Below are 14,563 nucleotides of genomic sequence, written 5' to 3' on the forward strand. Positions count from 1 at the left end.
ACCTGACATTAAATTTGTTGAAAGTAAGAAGCAGGAAGACTGTAATCAATATTTTTCACACATCTTAAGCACAGGAAGGCCAAGGAAAGTCAAGAACTGACCAACTGAACTGGTCCAACCAACCGGAAGACATTGTTCAAGCAGGTTTTTGTATTCTCCCTCCTTGCTGAAAACAACCAGCCTTTCTGAAACAGTGCGGCCAGATTTTTCTTTCCTTACCATTTTTTGGTTTTAATGGTCCATTCATGTTTCAAAGCGAAATGAGCTTGAAGGTCTGTCCTCAGCCTAGGCATTTTAGACCCCTCCCCATCCTCTGCAACGCTCCTGTTCACACAGCAGAACAAACTATGGAGGGCAGCTTCTGTCTGAACACTAACACTGACCACTGGTCAGCATGAACAAAGTAAATTAAATCACAGTTACCTTCTGCATTAAGGATGAAAACCAGCAATGTAAAACCATCAATTCACTGTAGGGACTTCAAGCACACTGGCAATTGTAAAACATTCAGCCTCAGAGCTGTAAAACAGATCATCATTTCCAAGATTAGCACAAGCTCTTCATCGTGCTGTGTTCTCATGATGGCTATTTTTTCCATCTCAGTTTCTTTTATCTTATTAGATTTTAGCTCCCGTTAGAGTTAGGACAATTTTGCAATGGGTCAAAATTAATTAGTTTGCATCAAAGAAAGGCTCTTTGAAAATGTACCACTAATGATCTTCACCTGTCTGATTAGAGAGTCTTGCTTTTGGTAACACTTGGCGCAAAATTTTGCTTCAGAGAAATACAACATGATAAGAATATTCAAGGATAAAAGCATTAGCTAAATAGCAACCAGAATAATGGATAAAAGATTAGGGTAGTAAACTGTGAGTAGGCATGTAACTGTGAGCATTGACAAGAGGATGCCAGTGTAGACCAGAACAGGCTAAAGAAGGTTTAACAAAGATGTGTTTGTGCAAGCAGAGCTTGGTGAAATTCAAGTAGTATATTTAGTGAACTAACAAACACTAAATCTCCTATTCACATTACCTTTAGGAATTAAATGGAAGAGAACTAGGGATGAGCAAAAAGAGCACTAATTTTCAGAGTGAAAAGATGGGGAAAAAAAAGTTTGTTTTAGATGAGTCAAACTAGTTTTTAATATCTGGCAAGTTCCCTGGGAAAGCATTTGCTTTTTTTTTAAATCTACTTTTTAGTCAAGAACAAATTGTGCTTAATCACCTTTGCTTTCAACTCGATGGGAGAATTGCTCCAGAGGACAAAAAGCATTAGATAGATTTGGTATTTCTTGCCTTTATTGAGCTTTTTCACCCCACCTACTTTCTCTTACCCCATTAATACAGACAAGCAAGAAGGTACAGTCTAGAATGAATTTCTAGAAGGCCTGCATTTGGGCAAGGCTGTGTTTTTACGTGGCACTCTCCATTTGTGGCCAGACACAGAAACTACTTTAAATATGTGATTATGCTCTCAAAAAACAGACAGGCAGATAGCTGACCAGTACAACTGAACACGCTGTCACTCCTGGCTGGCAGGAAAACACTGAATCCCAATGGGCTGCTGAACCATGTCGCAAGACACTGAGAGGTTACACAGCTTATGGTGGTTAAATAGAAAAAGCCTTTGGAGTAGCAAAGAACTGAATTCAAACCCTTTTATCTCTTTCCTCTGCTTTGTCAAAGCTTCAGATCAAACATGGCCACATTTTGTCAAAATGATCTTGACCTGTAACTGGCAACACCAAAGTCTTGACAGTTTTAGCCTTTTGCCAACCTAACATAGAGACTTACATTCAAAGAATGCATTTCAAACACCCTTGTAACCTCTTCCTCTGATCCCGTTAACGTGCTGCACCTGTCCATAATGTTTCTCCTGCCAACCTCCTGCCACAAGTCAAAAACCATAAAAATAGATTGTACTTGTTATTCATAAGCTTGCTGTTGTCTCTCAGAAGCAGCAAAAGGGACCAGAGCATTTGTGGGAAGGAAAAAGCTTTGTTTAATGTAACTATATTTACTTCTTTTAAGTCTGAGTAAACTCAGGAATCAGCAGAACAACTCGTTAGTTCAATCATGAAAGCAGTTCCTTTCCCTGGAAGGGCACCCACATCACGCCATGTCGCATTCAGCAGGCCCTTCCAAAAAGTGCTCTCAAACTTCACACCATGGACCAGAAGGAAATAAAATGAGTCTGCCACACACAGTGTGCTGCAGTATTAAGTGCTCTTCTAATGCAGAAGCTGACAACTGTGGTGTAGCCCTGTGGTTATTTTCCAACACAATTGTTCAGTCTGTTGCTTTGGGTGAGAACGTCAACATTTTCACTCAACTGAGTCTCATTAACCATGACCATCTGCTCTTGCAGAAAACCCACATCTGGACCAGAGAGGTGGTGGTACCTACAACACAGCAACTGGCACATGCTTAGGCCTAGCAAAAGCCCAAGTCACAGCACCAAGACTGTCGGAATTTAAGAAGCATTTGGACTGTGCTCTTAGTCATACAGCCTGAATTTTTGGGTAGACCTGTGTGGAGCCAGGACTTGGACACGATGATCCTTATGGGTCCCTTCCAACTTGGTATACTCTATGATTCTATGATTCTACACGCAGGACTGTTTTTGCTGACAGACACTGCAGAATATATTCTGGGTTCAGTGTGTCTTGTTTTGCCTAACATGTCATCTCTATGTCTCTATGTCCTCAGATTGAAGTTGAACCTACTTAGATGCCTGAGATGCCTATTGGGATGATGTTTCTTCTCCACTTGCTCCTGTCATGTTACACTTTGTCTCAAGGCTGGATACCAGGTACAAACCATTCGAGCTCATCTTTAGCACTGCAGCCAAGTTAATGTATCTCGACCTTGCTCAAGTTTTTGTTTCTATTGCTTATTTCTTCATTATCTCTAATTCAGGGACGTGTAAAACAGAGCAAAGCCAGCTGCGAATTCCTTTCCCACAATTCCCCCTTTTTTATTTTCAACCAACCAAACGCTTTCTATAGATTTTTCTAAGCACCACAGACATTGCTATAAGCAAGCAACACAGTGAAAATCACAAGAAGAATTATGATTGTAAAGTAGCGTGCCTACTAGGATCTACATCAGTCAACAAGCCACTAAGTGCTAGGGACGTTGCTTTGCAGAGATGCTGCGTCTCACTCCCACAGCACAACCACACAATCACGGAAAGAGGCCTCTTGCACTTCTCATTTATCCTACAAGAAACTGTCACTTAAAATAATTTGTCTGTGGCTTCAGGAGGTCTTTGTCTACTCCCACAGTTAGCGGCTGAGAGTGGGGGCCCCTCCAAGGAAAATGCTGGGGGTGCACCTAGGGGCGTCTGCTCCACAGTCGATCCCACAGCTGAGCAGAGCGGCTCCCGGCGCAAGGAATGATTCTATTATAGTTTTGTATAATTACACCAAAGAAACGCATTGTGATAAGGAGTGAGTGTGGCATTGACGATTTGTTTCATGGTTTGGTTTTTGCCCGTGTAACTGAACCTTACACATGCTGTTGTTGTTACAATTCCCAGGATATCTAATTCCTGTGGCTCTAGGGACGCTTGCGGTAAGTAAACAGTCCAGTCTTTGCTATCTGCCGGGATCCCCACCAAACATGTCGTGAACGGGTCATTAGCACTAGCCAGGGACAGGCACATCGCTTCTTGTCCTGTCATGTTGGCGAGGGTGACCCAGATGTTGCGGTGTGGTTGGATGGAGACTCAGGGCTGACAATAACTGATGACAGCGGCGATTGTGGGGAGGAGGCGAACCATGGCCTTACCCCCCTCGCTGGTACCCATCTTGGTCCGTGACCTGTGGAGACACAAGCATACCCTCGACCCCAAGGATGGGGTCCCTCCCAAAGACCTGTATTTAAATTTTTTTCCATCACTAAGGCCTGCTCTGACTGTGGCACCTCCAACAGTGCGGAATTCATACTTCTGTAATGTTTTACTATGGGCGGTACCTCTTCATGAAGAAAGGATAATGATAGGTAATTCATTACGTAAAGTGCCTTTCCCAACCTGTTCTGTGGTGTTTCCTGGGCCTCTCTCCCTTTTTGTTTATTTAGCACTGTTTTCAAGGTGCGATGTGTGTGCTTAACAATGGCTTGACCCGTGAGGGAATGAGGAATGCCTGTGGTGTGTTGGATACCTCAAGTCAGAAAAAAGGTTTGAAGGGAGTGACTACCATAGACGGGGCGATTGTCGGTTTTTATTTCCTTTGGGATGCCTAGCGCTGCGAAAGCGACACAGAAGTGGGCCTGGACATGGCGGCTAGTTTAACCCGCCCAAAACACCTCGGGGAACCTGGTTGACCCGAATCCTGCTGCTCCCCTGACAGCATCCACAGCCTTCGGTACTACTGCTTGGAAAAGAATCGATTGAGCAATTCTAGTTCCCGTTGGTATTGACAATGGTGGAGACGGTGTCCGAGCCATAGCTTGGATTTGTCCAGTATAGTCGGCATCAATTATCCCCGGCAAAACAAACAATCCGGTCAAAGTCGTACAGGATCGTCCTAGCAGCGATGCACTACAGCCATTCCCAATCGGTCCTTTGACGTTCAACGGAATTTTAGGAGCGTGAGCACCCCACAAGGTGGCGTCTGTCACTGCGGAGACATCCGCCCCGGCACTCCCCCTGGTTCTGGCTGAGAGGGTGTCCGCGGCGGTACCGCGTCAGCGGGGCCGCAGGTGGCGCCGGACCCTGCGTTAGCATTGCGTTTGGAGCCCTCCCTTGGGGGAGGTTCCCCCTTTGACCGGGAGGCGGGGGTGCTCGTGTCGTCGCTCCTCCTCCCGTTTCCCCGCCGGGGCGGCAGAGGCAGCCTTTCACCGCCGCATTGAGAGCGGCACTGGCTCGCCCTGGGGCGTCCCCTCCCACACCCGCGACACAAAATGGGCGGGCCCGGGGGCGAGCCGCCTCCCCGCCCCCGCCGGGGGAATGCGGAGACCAGGGGGCTCGGGTCTCCACACCGATAGCGTTTTTTCTGACCCTTGGGGTCCTGACTGATGGCAGTGCTGTTGCAAAAGCAGCGATTCGGTGTGGTGTTCCGTAGAGCCCACTCGGTTACACGCCTCTATCATCTGAACTGTTGTTGCATTCACGGGCAGAGCCTGGAGCACCTTTTTACAGTCGGTACCTGCGTTTTCTACCACTAGCCTTTGTAGCAAGGCGTCTCCTGCTTCCCGATTGTCAGTCTGCTTATCTAGCGCATCGCAAAGCTGGTCAATAAACTGCATGTATGGTTCAGATGCCCCTTGCTTCCCCATCTCTGTAATCCTTAACATTGCCCGGAGGGCTAGGGTCGTGGTCAGCCGGAGGATGCCTGGATCTAGACGCGCCTGAAGGCATGGATCTGCCATCGGGTCCGTACCCATCAGTTGAGGTATACCGGCTCCGAAAAGCGGATCCCCCAGCTGTCTTTCTAAATTTTGGAGCGCTGCGTGTTCGCACAAATCTCTCCATTTCTGTTCCCATAATAATTTTTGTGTCGGAGTTAATATCATCGCCGCCATTTGTCGTATGTCAAAGGGAGTTAAAAGCTGTCCCGTCATGACATTCTCCAGCAGGGACTGCATATACAGGACTGATAACCTGTAAGTAGTCACCGTCTTACATAGTTCTTTAATAAGGTCCCACTGGAAGGGGTTCCAGGCATTTTGCCCACGATCCCGAACTTGGACTGGAAAAGCGAGCTGTACGCCCCCCCACCTCCTTTATTGCTTCTCTGAAGTTGTTTCCAACAATCTCGGGGGTCAAAGGAACCCCCCGCGGGCGGTGCTGCTGGCCCTGTGGGCAGTGGCAACAGCAGCGTTGATGGCCGCTGAGACACTGTCTCTGCCTCTGTTCCCAAGTCTGTCAGGTTTATTCCTCTGGTGGTACCCATTCACTGCTTTTTATTTCACGCGCCTGCGTAGCCTGAGCGGCCGCTGTCGGTTCCCCTTTTCCACTTGCCAAGACCTCAGCGTCTCAGTTATTAAGTGCCAGGTCGTTGCCACCTCAGCAGCTGTTGCATCTCCTCGTGAGGCAGCGTCCCATATAGTTGTCCCAGCATTTTCCTAAGTTTTCACATCAAACTCCGCCAAAGCTGTTATCAGGGCCCCGTTCTTTTGTAAGAACTTTAGCAATCATTTCACTTTATGTGGGTCATATTTCACTCCTCTCTTTACCAGGAGTTGATTCAACAGCTTAGCTATCGCCTCCTCCTCGGCTGATAGATTAGATCCCATAGTTAATGCCCCTGCCTCTCACCTGCTTCTCGAGGTGATGTCCCAGGATTAAAGCTGCGGTCCCGCCACCAGCTTGAGTCGTTCGGCTGGGGTCCCTTCAGATGCTTCTCTCAGCGTTGCTCTCTTTCCAATCACGTCAGGGTCACCATTTGAAGGGACGAAAGACACGGACTCCTGATGGCTCTTGAACAGAAGGCCTTTATTGCCCTTTTTTCTCCACTACATATACTTTTCCTGTAACCCCATATGCTGTCCACACGCCCGAATTGGTCATACCATTGGTTACAGACCCTCAGACATGTGCCTCAGTCCAGCCAGCAACTGGCCACTGCACAAAGCTCATCTTTAAAATTGTAGCCAAGTTAATTTATCTTGACCTTGCTCAAGTTTTTTTTTCTAATGCTTATTTCTTCATTATCTCTAATTCAGGGATGTGTGAAACAGCGCAAAGCCACCTGCAGATTCCTTTCCCACACATTACTATCCCAACTAATTTTGGGAGAAGACAATGTGAATGTTACAGCTAATTCTATTTCCATTATGAGAAAAGAGTCGAGAAGTCAATATGTCCAGCTGAGGGAGGGAACATCAGGGATTCCTTCAGGCTGTTTTCCAGCAGGTTCCCCTGGAGCCTGAGGGATATCTGCAGGGAGCCTGGTGGGGGGCAGAGCAAAGGAGGCCTTGGGCTGGGCCTCTGCTGCTGAGCTGGGCCGGGCTCCTGGGCCCAAGGGGAGCTCCTGTCAACCGGGCAGCGCTGCAGAGAGCCAGCTCTGCCCAGGAACAGCTCCTCTGCACAGCACAGCAGGGCTGGGGGCACTGCCTGCAGGAGACCAGAAGAGCGGAGAGATGGGAGAGAAATATTACAGGCTGCGTTGAGTAGGAGGATGCTGAGCTCACTGAAAGAGTAATTCTCACAGCCATTAATATGGTAAGCCTCTGGCTGCAGGGCAAAACACGCAAGTATCCTGGAGGGGTCTCCTGGATGTGGCACATCCCACAGCAGATCAGGCTGGAGGCACTGCTTATTTCTTTATTGCTGAGGAAATGGTGCTGCTGTGTTCTGGACTTAGGATGAGAACAGTGGTGATAAAACACCAATATTTCAATTATTGCAGAGCAGTGGTTAGGCTGAGCCAAGCACGTTTCAGCTTCTTATGCTTTCCTGGCAGCGAGGAAGCTGGGGCTGCACAAGAAGCTGGGAAGGGACAGATCCAGGAGAGCTGGCCCAAGCTGGCCAGAGGGATATTCCACCGTGTGATGCTGAACAGCGATACTGGGGAAGTTGGCTGCAGTTGACGGGGCTGCTGCTGCTCAGGGTCTGGCTCTGCTTCGAACAGCAGGTGGTGAGCAATTGCATTGTAGATAACTTGCTTTGTGTATTATTTTATCATCATCATTATTATTATTATTTTCCATTTGTCTTCTGTTCTATTAAACTCTCTTTATCTTTATTAAACTCCCTATCTCCACTCATGAGGTTTTTACTCTTTATTTTGTTGATTCTTTCCCCCATCCCATGGCAGGTGGGGTGATGGGAGTGAGTAATGACAGCCTGGTGCTCAGCTGCCTGTTGGGTTAAACCACAGCAGGGGAGAAGTTGCAGGTGGAAGGAACCACCTCCAGCAGGGCAGGGTCCTTCTGCTGTCAGGAGAGCGCTGCGTGGGGCAGGGCTACTCGTGGCTCCAGATCATTGCCAGGGCAGTGGCAGGGGTAGTTTTTCATGAGGAAGATCAAAGCAGGAACTTCCTGAGTTGTTTTCAGTTTCCATGTCTTAGGGGAGGGGGAAGAGATGGGGCGAGAAATGGAAAAGGAGATGTCAAGTTTGAGCAGGTCTCTGAGACTCCTGACCTGTACATTTGATCATCAGTATGTTTGTGAGCAGCCTCCAAAAGTGTCTTCAGCCTTTCCTCTATCTACAGAAAACACCAGCATCAACTTCTCTGAATCCACCAGGGCTTTCTGACAGGTCTTTTTCCACCTGTGAAGATGCACATGCACCTAGGCTGTGCCCTGCAAACAGGCAGGTTTCTGAAGGGCAAAGTTTACTGCACATAGACTGGGTTGGGGCTGTGAGCAGAGACAGGAATAAGGCATGATAAAGGGAAACAGCTACCTGAGGAAAACCTCCAGGCATCAGGACTATGAACAGGGAATGAGAGAAAAGTAAAAACAGAAATCTCATCAGAGGGACAATTAATTGGAAAACTCCATGATTTTCCCTTCAATGCAGACACCTTCCTCTGAGCAGGCCTTCTCCCATCCAGGAAAGAGCTCCAGAGCTCCAGTAGAGCAGAGGTGCACCTCTCCAGCCATGTGCCCATTTCCTTCTGTAGTGCAGAAGGGCTGAGAGCAACTGGCCAGGGCCACGGGCAATGCAAATTGTGAGGCTGGGGAATGAGTTAATTTTCACTTGATGAGCTACCATCATTAGGACACTTGGCTATTTCCCGGAGGTGTCCTTCCAAGCTGTGAGCAGGATGCAAAGCTTTCCCACAGTAAGTATGCGTTATCTGAAAGCCCCATGTAGTAGTGAAGAGATGCTCCATGCAAGGACATGCCTTTGGGTTGGTGAAATGAATGATAGGTGTCCTCGGCTAGATGCAGGATGCTGAGACCTTGCTCAGGTACCTTGAGAAAGCCTGGGCATTCAGTGACTGGCATTGGATTCCTCTGGTCTCAGCAGTGTCTTGCTTGACATTGAGGTGCTTGATTGAGTCCAGAGAAGGGCAACGAAGCTGGTGAGGGGTCTGGAGAACAAGGCTTATGAGGAGCGGCTGAGGGAGCCGGGATTGTTCAGCCTGGAGAAGAGGAGGCTCAGGGGAGACCTTATTGCTCTCTACAGGTACCTTAAAGGACGCTGTAGTGAGGTGGGGGTTGGTCTATTCTCCCACGTGCCTGGTGACAGGACGAGGGGGAATGGGCTAAAGTTGCACCAGGGGAGGTTTAGGTTGGATATTAGGAAGAACTCCTTTACTGAAAGGGTGGTTATGCATTGGAATGGGCTGCCCAGGGAGGTGGTTGAGTCACCATCCCTGGAGGTCTTTAAGAGACGTTTAGATGTAGCCCTTAGTGATATGGTTTAGTGGAGGACTTGTTAGGGTTAGGTCAGGGGTTGGACTAGGTGATCTTGGAGGTCTCTTCCAACCTAAATGATTCTGTGATTCTGTGAACTCCCCAGGGAGAACAGTTGTATGACAAGGGGGGATAGCTTTAAACCAAAAGAGAGTAGGTTTAGATTACACATCAGGAAGAAGTTCTTTACTCAGAGGGCACTGAGGTACTAGAACAGGTTTCCCAGAAGCTGTGGATGCCCCATCCCTTAAAGTGTTCAAGGCCAGGCTGGATGAGGCTTTGAGGATCCTGGTCTGGTGGGAGGTGTTCCTGCCCATGGCAGGGGGGTTGGAATTACATTATCTCTTAGGTCCCTTCCAACCCAAACCATTCTGTGAATCTGCAACAGTGGTAGCTCAGCATAAGGCAGCTAAAAAGTTTACCGGTATTTTAAACTCTACACTGCTGCTGCTACAGTGCTGTCTAGAGTCAGGTTTGATAAAGCCTCAGAACAGAATGTAAATATATCTTTCAGAATATAACTTTAGTACAAGTCCGAGACTTTTTTTCTGTATTAAAAACAGTTCAGAGGCACAGAAGAGCATTGTAAATTACAAGTGTTCCAGTAAAAATAGCCATCTATGGTCCTCAGTGACATCTTCTGATGGTGCTCACACCAAGATGCATACTTAGAAAAGTCATCTACATTCAGATTTCGCCATCTATGGGTATTAATACTGTGCATTTTCATTTTCTTGACCACCTTAAAAACATGATTTGCTGAGCAGATGATGCCAGGAGAAAAAGAAAAATCACTCAACTTCTCAGAATGTCCAAATCCCCCACCTCACCCCAGTCATACCAGTACACTCATTTGCTTGTCACCAGTCACATGATCTTCCTGCACTAACCCTAAGCCCAAAAAGGAAAACATTTGCATGAACAGGTTCCAGTCAACTGGCGGCTAGCAAACGTGACGCCCACCTACAAGAAGGGCCGGAGGGTAGACCTGGGGAACTATAGGCCTGTTAGTTTGACCTCAGTGCCAGAGAAGCTCATGGAGCAGATTATCTTGAGTGTCATCACGTGGCACTTGCAGGGCAACCAGGCGATCAGGCCCAGTCAGCATGGGTTTATGAAAGGCAGGTCCTGCTTGACAAACCTGATCTCCTTCTATGATCAAGTGATACGCTTGGTGGATGAGGGAAAGGCTGTGGATGTGATCTACCTTGACCTCAGTAAGGCTTTTGACACCGTTTCCCACAGCATTCTCCTCAAGAAACTGGATGCTCGTGGCTTGGACTGGCGTACGCTTTGCTGGGTTAAAAACTGGCTGGATGGCTGGGCCCAAAGAGTTGTGGTGAATGGAGCCAAATCCAGTTGGAGGCCGGTCACCAGTGGAGTCCCCCAGGGCTCAGTGCTGGGGCCAGTCCTCTTCAATATCTTAATCGATGACCTGGATGAGGGAATCAAGTGCACCCTCAGTAAGCTTGCAGATGACACCAAGTTAGGTGCGTGTGTTGATCTGCTCGAGGGAAGGAAGGCTCTGCAGGAGGATCTGGATAGGCTGGACCGATGGGCTGAGGTCAACTGCATGAAGTTCAACAAGGCCAAGTGCCGGGTCCTGCACCTAGGGCACAACAACCCCAAGCAGCGCTACAGGCTGGGAGATGAGTGGCTGGAAAGCTGCCTGGCCGAGAAGGACCTGGGAGTATTGGTTGATAGTCGGCTGAATCTGAGCCAGCAGTGTGCTCAGGTGGCCAAGAAGGCCAACAGCATCCTGGCCTGTATAAGAAGCAGTGTGGCCAGCAGGTCTAGGGAGGTGATTGTCCCCCTGTACTCAGCTCTGGTGAGGCCACACCTCGAGTACTGTGTTCAGTTTTGGGCCCCTCGCTACAAGAAGGACATGGAGGTGCTCGATTGAGTCCAGAGAAGGGCAATGAAGCTGGTGAGGGGTCTGGAGAACAAGTCTTACGAGGAGCGGCTGAGGGAGCTGGGCTTGTTCAGCCTGGAGAAGAGGAGGCTCAGGGGAGACCTCATCGCTCTCTATAGGTACCTTAAAGGAGGTCATCGCTCTCTACAGGTACCTTAAAGGAGGCTGTAGCAAGGTGGGCTTGGTCTATTCTCCCACGTGCCTGGTGACAGGACGAGGGGGAATGGGCTAAAGTTGCACCAGGGGAGGTTTAGGTTGGATATTAGGAAGAACTTCTTTACTGAAGGGGTTGTTAGGCATTGGAATGGGCTGCCCAGGGAGGTGGCTGAGTCGCCATCCCTGGAGGCCTTTAAAAGGCGTTTAGATGTAGCCCTTAGTGATATGGTTTAGTGGAGGACTTGTTAGTGTTAGGACAGAGGTTGGACTAGATGATCTTGGAGGTCTCTTCCAACCTAGACAATTCTGTGATTCTGTGAACTACTGCAGTAGAAAAAGTGATTATATAATAGAATAAATTATTCCATCTCTAAACTTTACTTCCCATGGGAAACAGATTGAAGTGATGGATAGGATATGACCTTCAATTTACTAATGATTTAGCACAGTCTGTGATTTCTTGTACAGAAATCAGAGCATTTGAATTCACACCAGGAACCCTGCTCACAGACTGCTTCTGCTTTCCTCTGTGATACACATATCCTTACTTTAAACTAGGCTGTAATTCATTCAAAGATATCAAACTTGTTATGTCAAAAACTCATTTCACTGAGCAGCTCAGTTTTAGAGCACTTACATGTTTAAACAGCTGCAGCATCATATGACTCAAAGCTTTTTACTTGAGTATTGATGTTTCAAGTTTCACAGAATCACAGAATATCCGTAGTTGGAAGGGACCCACAAGGATCATCAAGCCCAACTCCTAGTTCCACATAGAGCCACCCAAAAAAAAAAAAAATCAAACCATGTGTCTCAGAGCATTGTCCAAAGGATTCTTTACTTCTGGCAGGCTTGGTGCCTCAGAAGCCTGGTCCAGTGCCTGACCACCCTCTCAGTGAAGAACCTTTTCCTAATATCCAATTTGATTGACTGCAGTAGCCTCGGTTCAAATTCACTGATAGCTCCAATTTCTGTTCCTTCCACAAACAGTAAGTTACTATGGACAGATTTCAGAAGTCTGAGTAAAAAACTCCACAAAGAACACTTGATGAGCAACATAAAAGGATAGGTTAGGTCATAAGTATATAAACCTGACAAATCCAATCTTTTAATTTGTGCGTCATTTAGGATTTCTTTTTGTCAGATATCTCTGAAGTTAGTCTGAATTTTACACGTTAATGAAATTTAAATTTTCATTGTTGATGCAGAATTAGAAGTATATATTCCGAGTTCTGTTGAACTTGTATTCTACATAATTGGCTTGCGGAGTATTACCAGAAAAGAAAGTAAACTTTGTCAAACGTGCAAATGTATGTGAAGGACAGGGTAGAGCATTTTGACTAATCACAGTGAAGAAGAGTTATAACCATTTTCAAAAGCAGCTAGAAACAACTGACATTATTATTATTATTGTTTTTAAATTCAAAACTCACACCAAGTTCAGTCATTTGGAAGAAATCATCTTAGCGTAACTGCCACGCCAACACCATTTAGCATGCTCCTTCTCCTTTCTTCCTCTGTTTGAAATATGTATCAAGTAATTACATACAATTATATGTATTCTTTTCAATGCTCTTCCTTAGTTCCTTTTCTGATTTCACTACAATTACTACAAGCTTTCTTTTACTAATCAACTTGCACTTTTCAAACAATTTTGCATGCATTTCACGCATCAAGAGAAACAAAAAATTTTGTTGCTCTTGCAGAATGGTCACCATGATCATCACTCTTTACATTGGAAGCAACTTAACTAAAAAGCTACTTAGATACTAATATTTCAACTGTTTTGTTTATTCTAAACAGAATTTGGACAACAACCTTTCAGGACATAGGACATTTATAGTCTTCCCCAATGGAAGGTTATTGCACATTAGAAATTTGTCCTGCCTGACAAGGATCTTGTAATGGGGTCCACACAGTAGAAAGAATGAAATAGTCAAACTGCAGTGCAAAATGGATTTTCTTCCTTTTACTGCAGGTTAGCATTTACATGAAACACTAACTACCGTAGAACTTCACAAGCTACAATATTGTACAACAGTTCATTCACTTGAGACAGAAGCATAAAAAACACATAGCATTCTCCAGAAGAACACGCCCCGTCTCTGCTACATTGAATTAAGTCCTGCAGTAAAGACTATCTTTTGCAATGTTCTTAAGCCTGAATACGTTTTAAGGTCTACAAGTACCACAATGCAAACAACAATAAACGCTCATAAGTCAACATAAACACACAGGATCTCCCTCCGTTATCAAATCGTAATTGTGGACATCTTCCTAGTCCCCTGCATTCTAGGAACACAAATCCTTTCCAGCCACCATTAAGTGATGTGTTACTAACATTTCTCTATTGCCAAGGCACTTAAAGTATGCTACAGCCTCAACTATGATAGTTATAAGTCCCATTTCTATTTTTCAGAGGTTGCCTGTCCAAATTCCATTAAAACAAAATAGTAGCTGCTGCACCACCTGAAATACATAGAGATTAACATACCTGCCAACAAATCTTTTCTTTTTGGCTTCTTTCAAGACTATCACAATTGTTTCCACTCCTTTCAGCAAGTAGATTGCCACAAAACAACAACAACAACAAAACAGGAACCTATAAAGCTAGAAGACATCCACTCCTCTGGACATATTCATATTCTAAGCACATAATGTCACTGTTTAATTTTCTTAAGTGTACTCCAGCAGCATAAGACAACAATTCAGGACTTCATTCCTTCTTAAAGCTTAACCATCTTAAACAAACCATCTAAAGACACCAATATACCTTAAGCTAGACCCATCCTCTCTAAAATAACCACAATAAAATATACCTAATGAACAAAGTAAGTCTGATGGAGCTTGCTTCTATATATAGCAGGCTGATGAGCTCCACCCAAAATGCTGCATCCAATAGTGGTATCATGGTGATAGAACCTCACCAGCTTGACTGACTGCTGAAAGGAAAGGGAAGGCTGGTAACAGAGGCTCTAATTAGAGAGAAGAAGGTATTAGAATCAGCTGGAAGCTCTGATAGGTAGTAGCTCCCCACCTGAGCTCATGCTCCTAAAGTAGTTGTTACTTGTTTTGTTCTAAACCTTTTTTCACTCTTCTGAGAAGAGTTATTTTCAGATCAGAAACAGCCACTGGTGCTGCATTGTAGAAAACCAAATGCTGTTATCTACAGGTGTGTTTT

At 46.0% G+C, this 14,563-nt stretch overlaps 1 long non-coding RNA gene across 1 annotated transcript; it reads right to left on the bottom strand.

Moving 5' to 3' along the window:
* Positions 1-6,689: 6,689 nt before the first annotated feature.
* On the bottom strand, positions 6,690-14,309 carry LOC308195679. The gene is made up of 2 exons (XR_013951728.1): positions 12,816-14,309; positions 6,690-8,012 (listed from the first exon to the last, which is right to left on the bottom strand). It is a non-coding gene; the product is annotated as an uncharacterized lncRNA (long non-coding RNA).
* Positions 14,310-14,563: the final 254 nt, after the last annotated feature.

Source organism: Anser brachyrhynchus (genome assembly GCF_964034855.1).
Source record: "Anser brachyrhynchus genome assembly, chromosome: 5".
Classification (NCBI taxonomy): domain Eukaryota; kingdom Metazoa; phylum Chordata; class Aves; order Anseriformes; family Anatidae; genus Anser; species Anser brachyrhynchus.